This window comes from Rousettus aegyptiacus, unplaced genomic scaffold (assembly GCF_014176215.1).
Source record: "Rousettus aegyptiacus isolate mRouAeg1 unplaced genomic scaffold, mRouAeg1.p scaffold_m13_p_12, whole genome shotgun sequence".
NCBI classification, from domain to species: Eukaryota; Metazoa; Chordata; class Mammalia; order Chiroptera; family Pteropodidae; genus Rousettus; species Rousettus aegyptiacus.
Window position 1 is genome coordinate 37,782,903 of NW_023416287.1, and position 14,102 is coordinate 37,797,004.

Genomic DNA, 14,102 nt, shown 5'->3' on the forward strand with positions numbered 1-14,102 from the left:
CTGCATTGAAGTAGATTTTGTGTGGCAAATCTACTTAGACTAATGTTATGTGACCAGGCTTCCTGTTAAGTCAACAGACCCAAAAATGGTGCACAGAGACCTTGTCCTATTCTGTTCACATTAAGTTATGGAGCTAAAAAGCCTGTTGCATCTGTTGCTGACCTAAGCCTGCTGATTCTGGGCAGCCATGTTGGGCTTTGGCTTGTGTCTTCCCGCTCTTTACTGAATAAATGCATTTTGTAAGATAATGCCACCCCATTTCTGACTCCATCCCTCCAGCTGGCTGTCGATGGGGACACATCACTGAGGACACAGAGAGATAGCACTTAATATCTTCAAGAAGAGTCACATTGAAAATCTCCTTGAAAGAGAAAATGATCTGTTCCTATCAGGTGTCTATTTCAGAGTTTAAAGTGTAGGTGAGATCTTCATATATTGCTGAAGTTTAATTAGAGAAAATCCATGAATACTCAAAATCTTAAGAAAATACACATACAATTTATGTGACAAAATAACATTTAAAAGGTAGCTACAGAATTTAGTATTTTTGTAACATTCATACACATCCATCTAGATCGATCTCAACAATGCTTCTTGCTCTAGAGGGTGTCTATGGATTTATTCCAAGTGTTTGTAGCCTTATCAATTGAGTTTGGAAAGTGCATATTAATTGAATATGGCAGTTGGGTATGGAATTTATTCTCAAACTGGAAGCTTTCAAAAGTAAAAAAGACATTAAAAGATTTATAAAAAGACTCTGTCATACATTATAAAGTACAAAGTGTAAATGAATTTTTATAAACATATGTATTTCATTTCTATTATAATATGCATGAATTTAAAAATTAAAATAAAATGTGCTGGCTACAATGTGTTTTTAGTTCTCATTTAGACTTTAAAAATAGTCAGAGGTGCCTGACATATTCAAAACTGAGCAGACTTCTCTATCCTATGATGTCATTTGAACCATGGGATAATGAGTAACATTGCCCTGGAAAGAGTGTTTTTTTTGAAGAGAGCTCCAGAGTTGCACTGGCAATTTGAATTTCTATTTTTAAGCACATTCATAGTTTATGGCCAGACTCATTTCTTCTTGTATGAACTTCCAGGTTGCTATCTATGCTCAGCACACTATTACTCTCTTTTAAATTTGGATAACACCATAGTCAAGTCAAACTGTTGAGGCTTCACAATAATATTTACACTGAAGCAGAAGAGGACTGAGAGAAGAAAAATATATAGGGAAAGCAATGTCTGGGTCCCTGTGGTCACATGGAAAGGATTCTGTCAAGAACATAAAATAACGTTTGTATCTCAGTCGTGCTTGGAATCAATAAAAGATATATGGTTCAGTCAAGAATGTAGCCAATGTTTTATTTTTAATTATTATGATAATGTAGCCTCAGAGAATTATTCAGGTTGTACTAGGCTCAGCATTAGAAGGAACTTTGGCTACAAAAATTACATTCCATTTTGTTAAAGAATAAAAAAAAACAGCATAGGTATTTTTTTTCTTGCAAGTTCCACTTACAGTTGTAGTGTTATCAATTGCTACTATAACAGTGGTAAGTGTTGGTCCTGTAAAAAATTTCATTTGAGAGTCTACTATACATGAGAATAATAAATGTTTTTATCAATGTGGAGATTTTAAACTCAGGATTTCTTGGATAAAAATAAAATTCCCTTTACTTTTATACATGTAAAATATCCTTGTTTCAAAATAAATATTAGGGCTTAAGAAAGGAGATAGTAGTAGGAAAAAAGTTCTAATTCTGAAAGAGCCATTCTTTCTTTCTCTCTCCTCCTTCCTTCTCTTTCTCTCTCTCTCTCCCTCCCTTTTTATAGGACATTGGTATGGGTGGGAAGATGGAATCCCTTGTTTGTCCCAAGCTTTTCTAGCAGAGATAGAAAGATACGACATCAGTGACAACTAATATGGAGGCTACAGCTTTAAAAGCCAGAGTGTGAGAGAATAGGCTGCACAAACATAGGCTATTATATTATTAAATCTGCTCTATAATAATAAAGGCTAATATTTATTATGTTCTTACTAGGTGCTATGTATGTTTCAAATACTTTATGAATATTTTCGAATTCAATTCTCTCAGGACTCAGGGAAGGCACTATTTCTATCTCCATTGGCAAATAAAGAAATTAAGGAACGGAGAGGTAACATGACCTGCCAGAGGTTACTCAGCTGATAATGGTGGGTCCAGAACTTGAGTCCACACATTTTTGCCTTAGAGTTTGTGCTTAATCCCTAAAAACTAAGAGATTCTGATAAGCCCCTCAGTGGTTTTATACTCTCTTCTCCCTGCCCCCAAGTTTCTGCCCTTGATATCTTACTTGTTTCTGATGTCGATATGATATTACCTTTGGATAGTCCTTACATTTGTGTAGGCTCCAAGGCAATGCAGAGTTCTCATTTGGAGATGACATTTGTAGCATTACCATAGATGTATCAGCTAGCTATTGCTGTGTAACAAGCCATTCCAAAATGTAGTGGCTTAAAGCCACAACAATTTATTATTTCTCATGAATATGTGGATTGGCTGGGTGGTTCCTTAACTGGTTTTCCCTGACATAACTTATGCGGCTTCATTCAGCTGGATGCTGGCTGGGCAGGAAGGTCTAAGATGGCCTCATTCTCATGGCTTTTGGTGCTGACTGTTGATTGGGGCTCCTTGGGTATGCTATACATGGCCTTTTTTCATCTAGTAAGCTAGAGCAACTTCCTTACTTAGTAGTCCCAAGGCAGCAGTCCAAGAGAAGAAAGTTGAAGTTGTAAAGTCTCTTAAGGTCTAGTTTTGAAAGTTGGATAACATCGCTTTTGACCAATAGAAGACTTCTGTTGGTCAAGCAAGACATAACACCAACCCAGATTCTAGAGATGATTAAACAGTTTTCATTTCTTTATGAGAGAACAGCAAAGTCACATTGCAATGGGACATGAATACATGGAGAAATTTAAAGTCAAGTTTTGCAATTTACCATAGTAGCCACCATTAAAATGATGTATAGTAGCTATTAAAAGGATCATCGATTTTGAAATAATCATAACAAAATATAGTTTTTACAATATATTTACAATGTTATCTTAAATAACTTGGAGATCAAGGTTCTCAATAAGACATTGACAATTATTATGTTAAACAAACATTAGCTATGGAACTGGGAGATACTTCTGGATTGTTATTAAAATAGATATGAATAAGAAGAATAAGTAAATGTTTTTAAAAAAATTTCTGTCCAGTTATTTGTATCCAAGAGAGAAATAGATGTTTGATGTTTTATTTTGATATCTATATGTAGACAGAAAACTGGAAAACTGAGGAAGTCATGTATATATACCCTAATATTGTTTTCAATCATGTAGACAATTCAATTCTTGCTTTCAGACTTAGCCCTCTATCTGGAAGCAGATGTGAAAGCAGATAAGTAACTCACACTGCTGTGAACAGGTCATTTCAGTTTTATTTCTAGTAGAATCAATGCAGAAGCCCATAATTGTCAGCTTTTAACATTATTGGGTAAAGGCAAAGTTTACATGAGTACCTGAATGCTGGTAGTGTACCTGGAAGTTGATCGCTTATGTTTTGAGATTCGTTTGCTGAATCCTTAATGTTCTGTGCAAGAATTTTATTTTTTATTAAAAATATTTTTAGTTGAGTTTTGGTATTTAACTAAGAACTAAGAAAAAAAACCTGCAATTTAAACAGAGGAGGGAAGAAAATCCTTGTCTTCAGCTGAAAACAGAGTAGCTTCACACCCCTCAACTTTGAAATGTGGGCATGTGAGTTCAGACCTATTCAGTAGTTCCTGGTATTTAACAAGCACAAGGCCCATTTTAAGGGCATGTGAAATACAAGGCCACCAGGTGGATTTCCCCACTGTCTTCCTAAATCCAGAGTTTCACTTGTGTTCGTAGTTCTGGTTCTGTCTTCACTGGTGCCAGAACAATGTAGAGGCCAAGAGGGAGGATATGGATTCAGGCATGAATTTGAGCCCCTATTTGCTGCTGATGGGCTGTGTTAATTGGGCAAATTACCCCTTTTCTTTCTAGGCCTCAGGTTCCTCACCTGTAACATGGGTCTGTACAGTATGCCTACCCTGTGGGATTGCTATGAGGACTATACCAAACCTTCCTATAAACGCCCATAGTCTAGGGCCTGGAGGATAATCATTATTGGCAGTTATTATTTAATTTTAGATTATGCCTTTGGGATCTTCAAAATAACAGATTTCAGCTTTTCACTTCAGACAAATTGTTTGCAGAACTTTCATCTTAATCTCCTCACCATGTTTATCTTGTCTCATTGTATTCATCTAATTCAGTCAAAAATAATTCGGTCGTATTCCATTAGCAACTCATCAAGTGAAAAATTCATGAAACATTTTCGACTGATTTTATCTACCTGGTCAAAATAATTGATCTGGAAAGACTGGTCTCTTTGTGCTAAGCAGGTCGGCTTCATGGGCTTTTGACCTGTACAGTCACACAAGGTCCTGTGCTTAGGAGGACCAAAGGATTGATTTAATACTCTTTTGTTGCCCTCTTGGAATTCCTAACACTTTTTGAACAAGGGGCACCACATTTTATTTTTTCATGAGGCCCTGAAATTATGGCTGGTCCTGGTCCCAGGAAAAGCATTTTAAAAGACAGTGAAGGCTGAGATAGTCTTCGAGAAGATTCACAAGATCACTTGTCTGGTCCGTGGAATGCCTATGACCAGAGCCCGTGGGAGAGCACAGACTTTTCTGGATGTCATGATTAGCTTTTAGTTCCCTTTTTGACAAAATAATAAGTAAAACCATAACAGAGCTTTTCTACTTTATATAGGTAATTTCATACTCTTTGAGGCAGTCCTAATATCTTTTTTTCCTTGTGGATATTTATTTAATGTTAGGGTGAGAAAGGACTTTCTATACATTAAATGAAAAACAAATCACAAAGGAAAAGTCAGAATTTGACTACTCACAAACCAAAATGTCAGCTTGTTTAAAAGTATTAAAAATCTAGTTGGAAGACAAATGATACATTTGAGAAGATATCAATTAGTAGGGGAAAGATTATCACTGTGTCAGAAAATGGACAACTGAGGGATTGCTAGAACAGTCACAAAAGGTAAGAGCAAACGTGCAACAAGCTAGTGAAACCAAAATGCACCTTAGCTGTAATTAAAGAAAGACAAAATAAAACCAGTTATCCTTTTTCTTGTTCACCGCATGTACAAAGATTCTTTTAAAATGTGGAGGGGGCTGGGATGGGGGAGGGCTGGTGGTCGGCAGAGGGAGGAGAAATTGGTGCTGTTGTTTCTGGTGTCATTTCTGATAATAGCACAGGTTGGAGTCCTCAGGAAGGGGACTCAGGTGGAGAAGAGCATGAGGGGTACCCGACAGGGGTGTTCATGGGATCTGCCCTGGGAGGAGATGGAAAGAACCAGGAGTGTCTGGATGAGAGCTGGGTTGGGGTGCGTGGGCAAGAGCTCTGAAGGCGGAGTGGCCCCCTAGGGCTGTCCCAACCTTAGATGAAAGTGTCAGGACTTGACATTTCCGATGTGAGGCACCCTGAGACAGGGCGATAGGCGGCTCTCTGCAGCTAAAGCATTCCCTAAAGGCTGCATGGACTGCGTGATTGTGGCACTCCCAGCAGCTACATGGTGGATGCTGTGTTGCAGCACATTCCACAATATCAGATGCAGAGAGCAAATGATCTACCAGGTCAAGGATATTTGGAGGTAGATGTGACTCTCTGCTGCTTTCCTGAGCTTCTCAAGGACAAGTCTATAGAGTACAGTGGTTGCAGCTAATCACACACTGTGGTCTAGCCCAGGAACACAGAACTGGGATGTGGAAGCTTTCATTCATGAGCTGGAGAGAAGGTGTGTCAACTTCCACCCACCGTAAGCCCTAGGACCAAGGCTACGCTCTTTATTCCCAGCTGTAGATTTCTTGCAACTTCATTCAGCTTATCCATGACTATCAGTTTATAGTATGCTTATATTATAATAAAATAACTATCTATATGTGCTAAGCAAAGGGCTTAAAGTAGATACACCAAAATATTGAAAATACTGTACAAAATGGTATCTTAGAAGTTGTTTTAAAATTTTTATTTGTATTTTAAACATATTTCAATAAAAATCACATTTATTTAATAAGACAAAGTATACTTTTTATTTTTACTAAAAGTGGTGTAAGAGGAAAAAAGAAAATATGCCCAAATAGAATAACTTAAATATTGGATATTAAAAAATGCGGGTATATAACATTAGGACTAAAGAAGGTTTAGAGTAAAAAAAAAATTCACACTTAAGAAGGGTAGGTATAATAGAAGAGAATGATAAAAGAATAAAACAGGGTAGATATAAAAAAGTGAGATAAGAAAAAAGAAAGTATATATAGAGAGGTATGATAAGAAGAATGTAGAAATAACTTTATATTTATTACTATAATTTTTTCTACGAAACAGGAAATTATCTTAGAAAGCTAAAGTTTATTGATAAGACATTCAAATTAGAAAAAAGTCAATCTAAAAAATTTCCTACATCGATAGTAATAACATTTTAATAAATGCTGGAGTCTGAAATTTTTAAATAAAATTATTGATTTTTAAAAGAAAAATATTTGAAAATTTTGTTAGAGAATTCAAAGCAAAATGTTTTAATTTTCCACTATTAAAACATTTTTACCATCAGTAGAGACCTAGGACAATAGCATTTTATTAGTACAGGACCAGAAAAACAATGGAATGGAAAATATAATTTAAACTAGAAAATAAATTGATCAGCTTAATTTTATTAAGAAGACAGAGGGAAGAAAAACATTTACCAGCAGGAATGAAATTTAGTTCTATTGAAAAATTTCCCAATAACCTAAGTCATTGGTTTTCAAATATTTTAAGCTGGAGAATTGTTTTGTTTTGTTTTCCAAAGGGAATCTTTCTGTATAAACCCAGTGAGTGTAGTAGGTAATGAAGTAATGATGGATTGTATGGCTAATGGTGGGGACTGGACAATACCTACCCTAGGAGTTACACAATCTCCTTTCTCCTTTTCTCTCCTTCCAACATCCCTGTTTTTGCAGCCCAAAGCATAGATATTAATACATAAAACAGAACTGAGAGCCCTTGAGATCCTCTACTTGGCACCCCTCTCAAATAGTCCATTTCGATACATACAAATTGAGCAAGTATTACATTTAAACTTCCTCCACAGGTCCAGAAAGATGTCCTTCAAATCATAGAGAGTCTCATTTAGATCATGGAAAACAAGTCTAAAACACACTAATGTTTTCTCATTAGAAATATTTAAATTCCCAGAGGACACTATCAAATTTGTGTACTGAAACATGCATGTTATGGGTTGAATTGTGTTATCCAAAAAGCTAAATTAAACTCTTAATCCCTCGTACTTGTGAAAGTGATCTTATTCGGAAACAGAGTCTTTGCAAATATAATCCAGTTAAGATGAGGTCATTAGGGTAGACTCTAATCCAATAAGGCTGGTGTCTTTGTAAGAAGAAGAAAACACAGACAGACACACAAGGAAGATGCTACATGATGATGAAGACAGACTGGAGTGATGCAACTGCAAACCACGGAGTTGAAAACCACCCTCAGAAACTAGGAGGGCATCTGCACCGATTCTTGGAAGGAACCTGGTCCTGTGGATTTCTATCCACAGTACTCAAGATTGTAATCCTAGATAATTCCTATTTTTAATAATAATTTTAAAAAGGGAAAACCTTTCTTCTCAACATCTTAAGTAAAGATGAGTTGCTCAAAGACAAATACTATGCCTAATTTACCTTTACATTCATGCAGATTGTTATACTGTGCCTGGTACATATTAAGCACTCAATAATTGCTAGATTATTTAATAATAATGAGTGAACCAACTAGAAGAATCCTGAGTTATGTCCTAATTGGACAAGAGTCATAACCTGGATCTACACAGTGTGGAAATAATTATTTTTTAAGGGTAGATTTCTATCAGTTGTTTAAATTTTGGGACTTGTGTGCCAGTAACAATGTTTTCAGAGGTGAAATGAGGAAACACTCTGTCACAGAAAGCTTATCTTTAACTATAGCTTTGGTTTGACATAAATTAAATTTATGTGGCACCAGCAACTTTTTATTTTTATTTATTTATTTATTTTTACTTAAGATCTTTAATTGTTTTCATTTTTTTATTAAGTTTATCGAGGTAACATTGGTTAATACAATTATATAATTTTCAGGTGTATATTATAATTTGACATCTATATATTCTATTGTGTGATTACCACCCAAAGTCCATTTTCCTTCAGTTACCATGTATTTGATCCCCTTTACCCACTTTACCCTGCCCTATCCCACTATATTTGCCTCCCTTTATCCTGTCTATCTCTCCCCTCCTCCCCGATCTCCTACCCTCTGGTAACCACTAGTCCATTGTCCATGTCCATGAGTCTCTGTTTGTTTGTCCTGTTCATTCGTTGCTTCTAGGTTTATATTCCACATGTAAGTGATATCATGTGAATTCCAACTTTTTCTGTCTGGCGTTTTTTCCTTAGCATGATTATCTCGAGGTCCATCCATGTTGTTCCAAATGGCAGTATTTCATCTCTTCTCATGGCTGAGTAATATTCCATTGTATATATGTATCACAGCTTCTTTAGTCAATCATCTATTGTTGCTTCCATGTCCTGGCCACTGTGAATAATGTTGCTTCCATATCCTGGCCACTGTGAATAATGCTGCTATGAACATCAGTGTACAAATATCATTTTGGATATGGGTTTCCAAGTCTTTGAGGTAAATACCCAGTAGAGAGATTGCTGGATCATATGGCAGATCAATTCTTAATTTTTTGAGGAACCTCCATAGTGGCTTTATAAATTTTCAGTCCCATCAGCAGTGTATGAGGGTTCCTTTTTCTCCACATCCTCTTCAACATTTATTACTTGTCCTGTTGATTATAGCTATTCTAACAGATGTGAGATGGTATCTCATTGTGGTTTTGATTTGCATTTCCCTAATAACTAGTGATGTTGAGCATCTTTTCATATATTTGTTGACCTTTTGTATGTCCTCTAGGGAGAAGTGTCTGTTCAGGTACTCTCCCCATTTTTTAATTGGATGGTTGTTGTTGTTGTTGTTGTTGTTGTTATTCAGTCGTAAGAGTTCTTTGTATATTTTGGATATTAGGCCCTTATCGGAGGCATTGCTTGCAAATATATTTTCTCATTCAGACAGTTGTCTCTTTACCTCGTTGATGATTTTTTTTTTCTGCTGAGCAAAAGTCCCATTTATTTATTTTTGCTCTTACTTCCCTTGCCTTTGAGGTCAAATTCATAAGATCCTCTTTAAGACCAAGGACTTTGAGTTTAGTTCTTATGTTTTCTTCTATGCAGTTTATTAATTCCAGTATTATATACAGGTCCTTAATCCATTTTGAGTTAATTTTGGTGTGTGGTGATAGACAACAGTCTAGTTTCATTCTTTTGCAGGTGGCTTTCCAGTTTTCCCAGTACCATTTATTAAAGAGGCTTTTCTTTCTCCACTGTATGTTTTTGGATTTTTTGTCAAAAATTATTTGCACGTATAAATATGGGTTTACTTCTGGACTCTCAATTCTGTTCCACTGGTTCGTGTGTCTGTTTTTCTGCCAATACCATGCCATTTTGATTATTGTCGCTTTGTACTATAATTTAAAGTCAGGCAGAGTGATGCCTCCAGTCTAGTTCTTTTTTCTCAAGATGGCATTGACAATTTGGGGTCTTTCGTGTTTCCATACAAATCTGATGATTTTTTTGGTTTTATTTCTTTAAAAAATGCCAATGGGATTTTGATGAGGATTACATTAAATCTGTAGAATGCTTTACATAATATTTTCATTTTAACTATATTGATTCTTATAATCCAAGAACATGGAATATCTTTCCATTTCTTTGTATCTTCTTTGATTTCTTTCAATAGGGTCTTGCAGTTTTTATTATATAGGTCCTCCACATGTTTCATTAAATTTATTCCTAAGCATTTTATTCTTTTTGTTGTAATTGCAAAAGGAATTATTTTTGTACTTCTTTTCCTGACACTTCATTATTAGAGTGTAAAAATGCTATGGATTTTTGAACGTTGATTTTGTATCCAGAGACTTTACTGTATTTGCTTATTGTTTCTAGTAGTGTTCTTGTGGAGTCTTTTGGGTTTTCTATGTTAGAGAATCATGTCATCCGCAAATAGTGACCATTTGATTTCTTCATTTCCTATTTGGATGCCTTTTATGTCTTTCTCTTGTCTGATTGCACTTGCTAGGACTTCCAATGTTATATTGAATAACAGTGCCAATAGTGGACAGACTTGCCTTGTTCCTGATCTTAGAGGGAAGGTTTTTATTTTTTCACCATTAAGGATAATGTTGGCTGATGGTTTGTCATAGACGGCCTCTATTATGTTTAGGTACTTTTCTTCTATACCAATTTTGTTAAGTGTTTTGATCATAAATGGATACTGTGTCTTGTTGAAGGCACTTTCTGCATCTATTGACATGATCATGTGATTCTTATTTTTTAATTTGTTTATGTGGTGTATCACACTAATCAATTTCTGTATGTCAAACCGTTCCTATGCCCCTGGGATGAAGCCCACTTGATCATAGCGTATAATCTTTTTAGTATGTTGCTGTATTTGGTTTGCTAGTATCTTATTTAGGATTTTTGCATCTGTGTTCATGAAAGATATTGGTCTGTAGTTTTCTTTTTGCGTTATCTTTACCAGGTTTTGGTATCAGGGTAATATTGGCCTCATAAAATGAGTTGGGAAGTATTTCTTCCTCTTCGATTTTTTGGAAGAGTTGAGGAGACTAGGTATTAAATCTCTTTGAATGTTAGGTAGAATTCACTGGTGAAGCCGTCCGGTCCTGGACTTTAACTTTTTGGTAGGTTTTTGATGATTGTTTCAATTGCCATACTGCTGATTGGTCTATTTAGATTTTCCAGTTCTTCTTGATTCAGTATAAGAAGGCTGTATTTTTCTAAGTACTGGTCCATTTATTCTAAGTTATTAAATTTGTTATCATGTACCTTTTCATAGTATTCTTGCATGGTCCTTTGTATTTCTGCGATGTCAATCGTAATTTCCCCTCTTTCATCCCTGATTTTGTCTATTTTTGTCCTTTCTCTTTTTTCTTTAGTGAGTCTAGCCAGGGGTTTGTCAATTTTATTAACCTTCTCAAAGAACCAGCTCTTTGTTTCATTTATTTTTTCTATTGTTCTTTTGTTTTCAAATTCATTTATTTCTGCTCTAATTTTGATGATTTCTTTCTTTCTGCTGACTTTAGGCTTCATTTGTTTTTCCTTTTCTAGTGATTTTTTTTTAAGATAAACTGTTATCTTGTTTATTTGGGCTCGTTCTTGGTTTTGGAGATAGGCCTGTGATGATTCGAACTTTCCTCTTATGACTGCTTTTGCTGTGTCCCAAGAGTTTTAATAAGTTGTATTATCTTTATCATTCGTTTCTATGTATCTCTTGATCTCTCTTTTTGTTTCTTCTCTGACCCAGTTATTTTTCAGTAGCATGTTGTTTAATCTCCATGTATTTGTGGTTCTTCTTGATTTCTTTTTGCAGTTGATCTCTAGTTTCAAAGCATCGTGATCAGGGAATATGGCTGATATGATTTAAATGCTCTTATATTTGTTGAGGCTATCTCTGTGTTCCAGTATGTAGTCGATTCTTGAGAATGTTCCTTGTGCACTAGAGAAGAATGTATAAGCAGCTCTTTTGGGATGGAAGACTCTGTAACTGTCAATTATGTCCAGTTGGTCTAATGTGTCATTTAAGGATGTTATTTCTTCATTGATTTTCTGTTTGGATGATCTGTCCATATCTGACATTAAGGTATTTAGGTCCCCTACTATGATAGTGTTTTGGTCTGTTTCTCTCTTTAGTTCTCTTAGTAATAGCTTTACATATTTCAGGGCTCCCTGATTGGGAACATAGATATTAATAAGTGTTATGTCTTCTTGGTGAATGATTTCCTTTACCATTATGAAGTATCTCTCAGTATTTTTATTTACCTTTTTTATGTTGAAGCCTATTTCATCTGATATTAGTACCACTGCTTCCGCTTTTCTCTGAATGCCATTTGCTTGAAATATCATTTTTTATCCTTTTGCTCTGATTCTATATTTGCCTTTGGAGCTGAGATGTGTCTCCTGGAGGCAGCACATGTTTGGGTTTTGTTTTTTGATCTCTCTGCAACTCCATGCCTTTTTATTGGTGAGTTCAATCCATTTACATTTAGGGTGATTATTGAAATATAAGGTCTTCTTATAGCCATTTTATCTTTTGCTTTCTGGTAGCTCGGTGTTTCCATTACTTCCTTGTCCTTGTGTTTCTGTTTTTGTTTGTTTGTTTTTTTGGTTGGCTTTGGTAGGTTTTGCCTCTAGTTCTTCTTGGTTCTGAATGGTTCTGAATCTTTGGTGTGTGATTACCATTACAAATATAAAAAGGATAGTGATATGTGTGTGTGTGTGTGCGTGTGTATATACAGTTGTCCATTTTCTTCTGTGTGTGCCTTATCTCCATTCCCCTTTGTGCATTTGGATCTTTGAATCTTCCTTTTTTCAGTCATTGTCATCTCAGTTTGTCCCTATATATGCTAAACATTCATTACTATCTTGCTATAGCAATTCTCTCATTATTATTTAAGTTTATAATGTCCTATTCTTAGTAAGGATTGCACATCTTTGCTTCTATTTGCCTGATATTTACTTTACTCCTTATTATGTATTTTTTTCTGTTGTTATTTTGTTTTAGGTGAGCTTACCCCTTTCAGTATTTCCTGTAGTGCAGGCCTCGTAGTGAAAGATTCCGTCGATTTTTGAATGTCTAGAACGGTCTTAATTTTTCCTTCATATCTAAAGGAGAGCTTAGCTGGATAGTTTATTCTAGGCTGTTAGTTCCTTTCACTTAATAGTTTAAATATTTGGTTTCATTACTTTCTGGCTTGTAAGGTCTGCAGTCAGACAATTTAGCTTTCTCTGTATGACCCTGTTGTCTTTCGACCTGTTACCCATCGCTGGAACTCAGAGCGAATGAGTCCATCGGAAAATAATTCTTCATGATGGCCTGGTATTTCAGCATTCCTCTCTCTTACTCAGCCATAACCTCCATTGGTTTTCACAGCCAGAAGTTGTGGGTGCTTCTCTTGCTAGAACTGGAGCCCTGGGCTGGAGAGCCTGATGTTGGGCTGGAATCCCTCTCTCCTCAGGAGTGAGCTACATAGCTGAGATATCCCTTCCATTTCTTAACCATCGCACGTGTGTTTGGGACCAGCTCATTCTGCATCTCCATTCCTATCAGACTTGTCATGGCTTCTTCTGTATATACTTAGTTCTAGGACTTCTGTTCGGCTAGACTTCAGGTGATTTTTCCATGATGGTTGTTCTGTGGTTTAGTTGTAATTTTGTTGTGGTTCTGAGAGGGGGCAAACACATTGTTTACCTACTCTGCCATCTTAGCTGAAAGCCTGGTTATCTTTTCAATATTGATTTTCAGTTGAATTCCACTGCAGTCAGAACACAAGCCCTCTTAGTTTTAAAACTTTTAAAATTTATTGAGACTTCTTTTATGACCCCACATCTAACTTTACATTTGCTTTTCTAATTTTTCATATGGGTTTAAAAAAGAATGTATATTCTGCAATTTTCTATTTATGTTTAATAAATTAAGTTTGCTAATTGAAATGTTCTATATCCTTACAAATGTGTGTGTGTGTGTGTGTGTTTATCTATTTAACAGCACTAAGATAGGCTTTTTTATTATTATTGTTTTTTGCTTGGAGTGCATAGCCTTTCCAAATATAACACTTGATGTCTTACATCACTTTTGGAAAGTGTTTGGTCATTATTTCTTTCAGTAATTTTTTTGCAACATTCTATCCTCTACTTTTGAGATTCCAATTATACTATATAATACAATTGTTTTCTGTGTTCCATGTTTCTTTTATGTTCTTTTCTGTATTTTTCATCTTTTTTTCCCTCTGTGCCTCAATTCTGTTAATTTCTACTGATCTTTCTTCCAATTTACCAATTCTTATCTGCTTTTGAACTTGTCT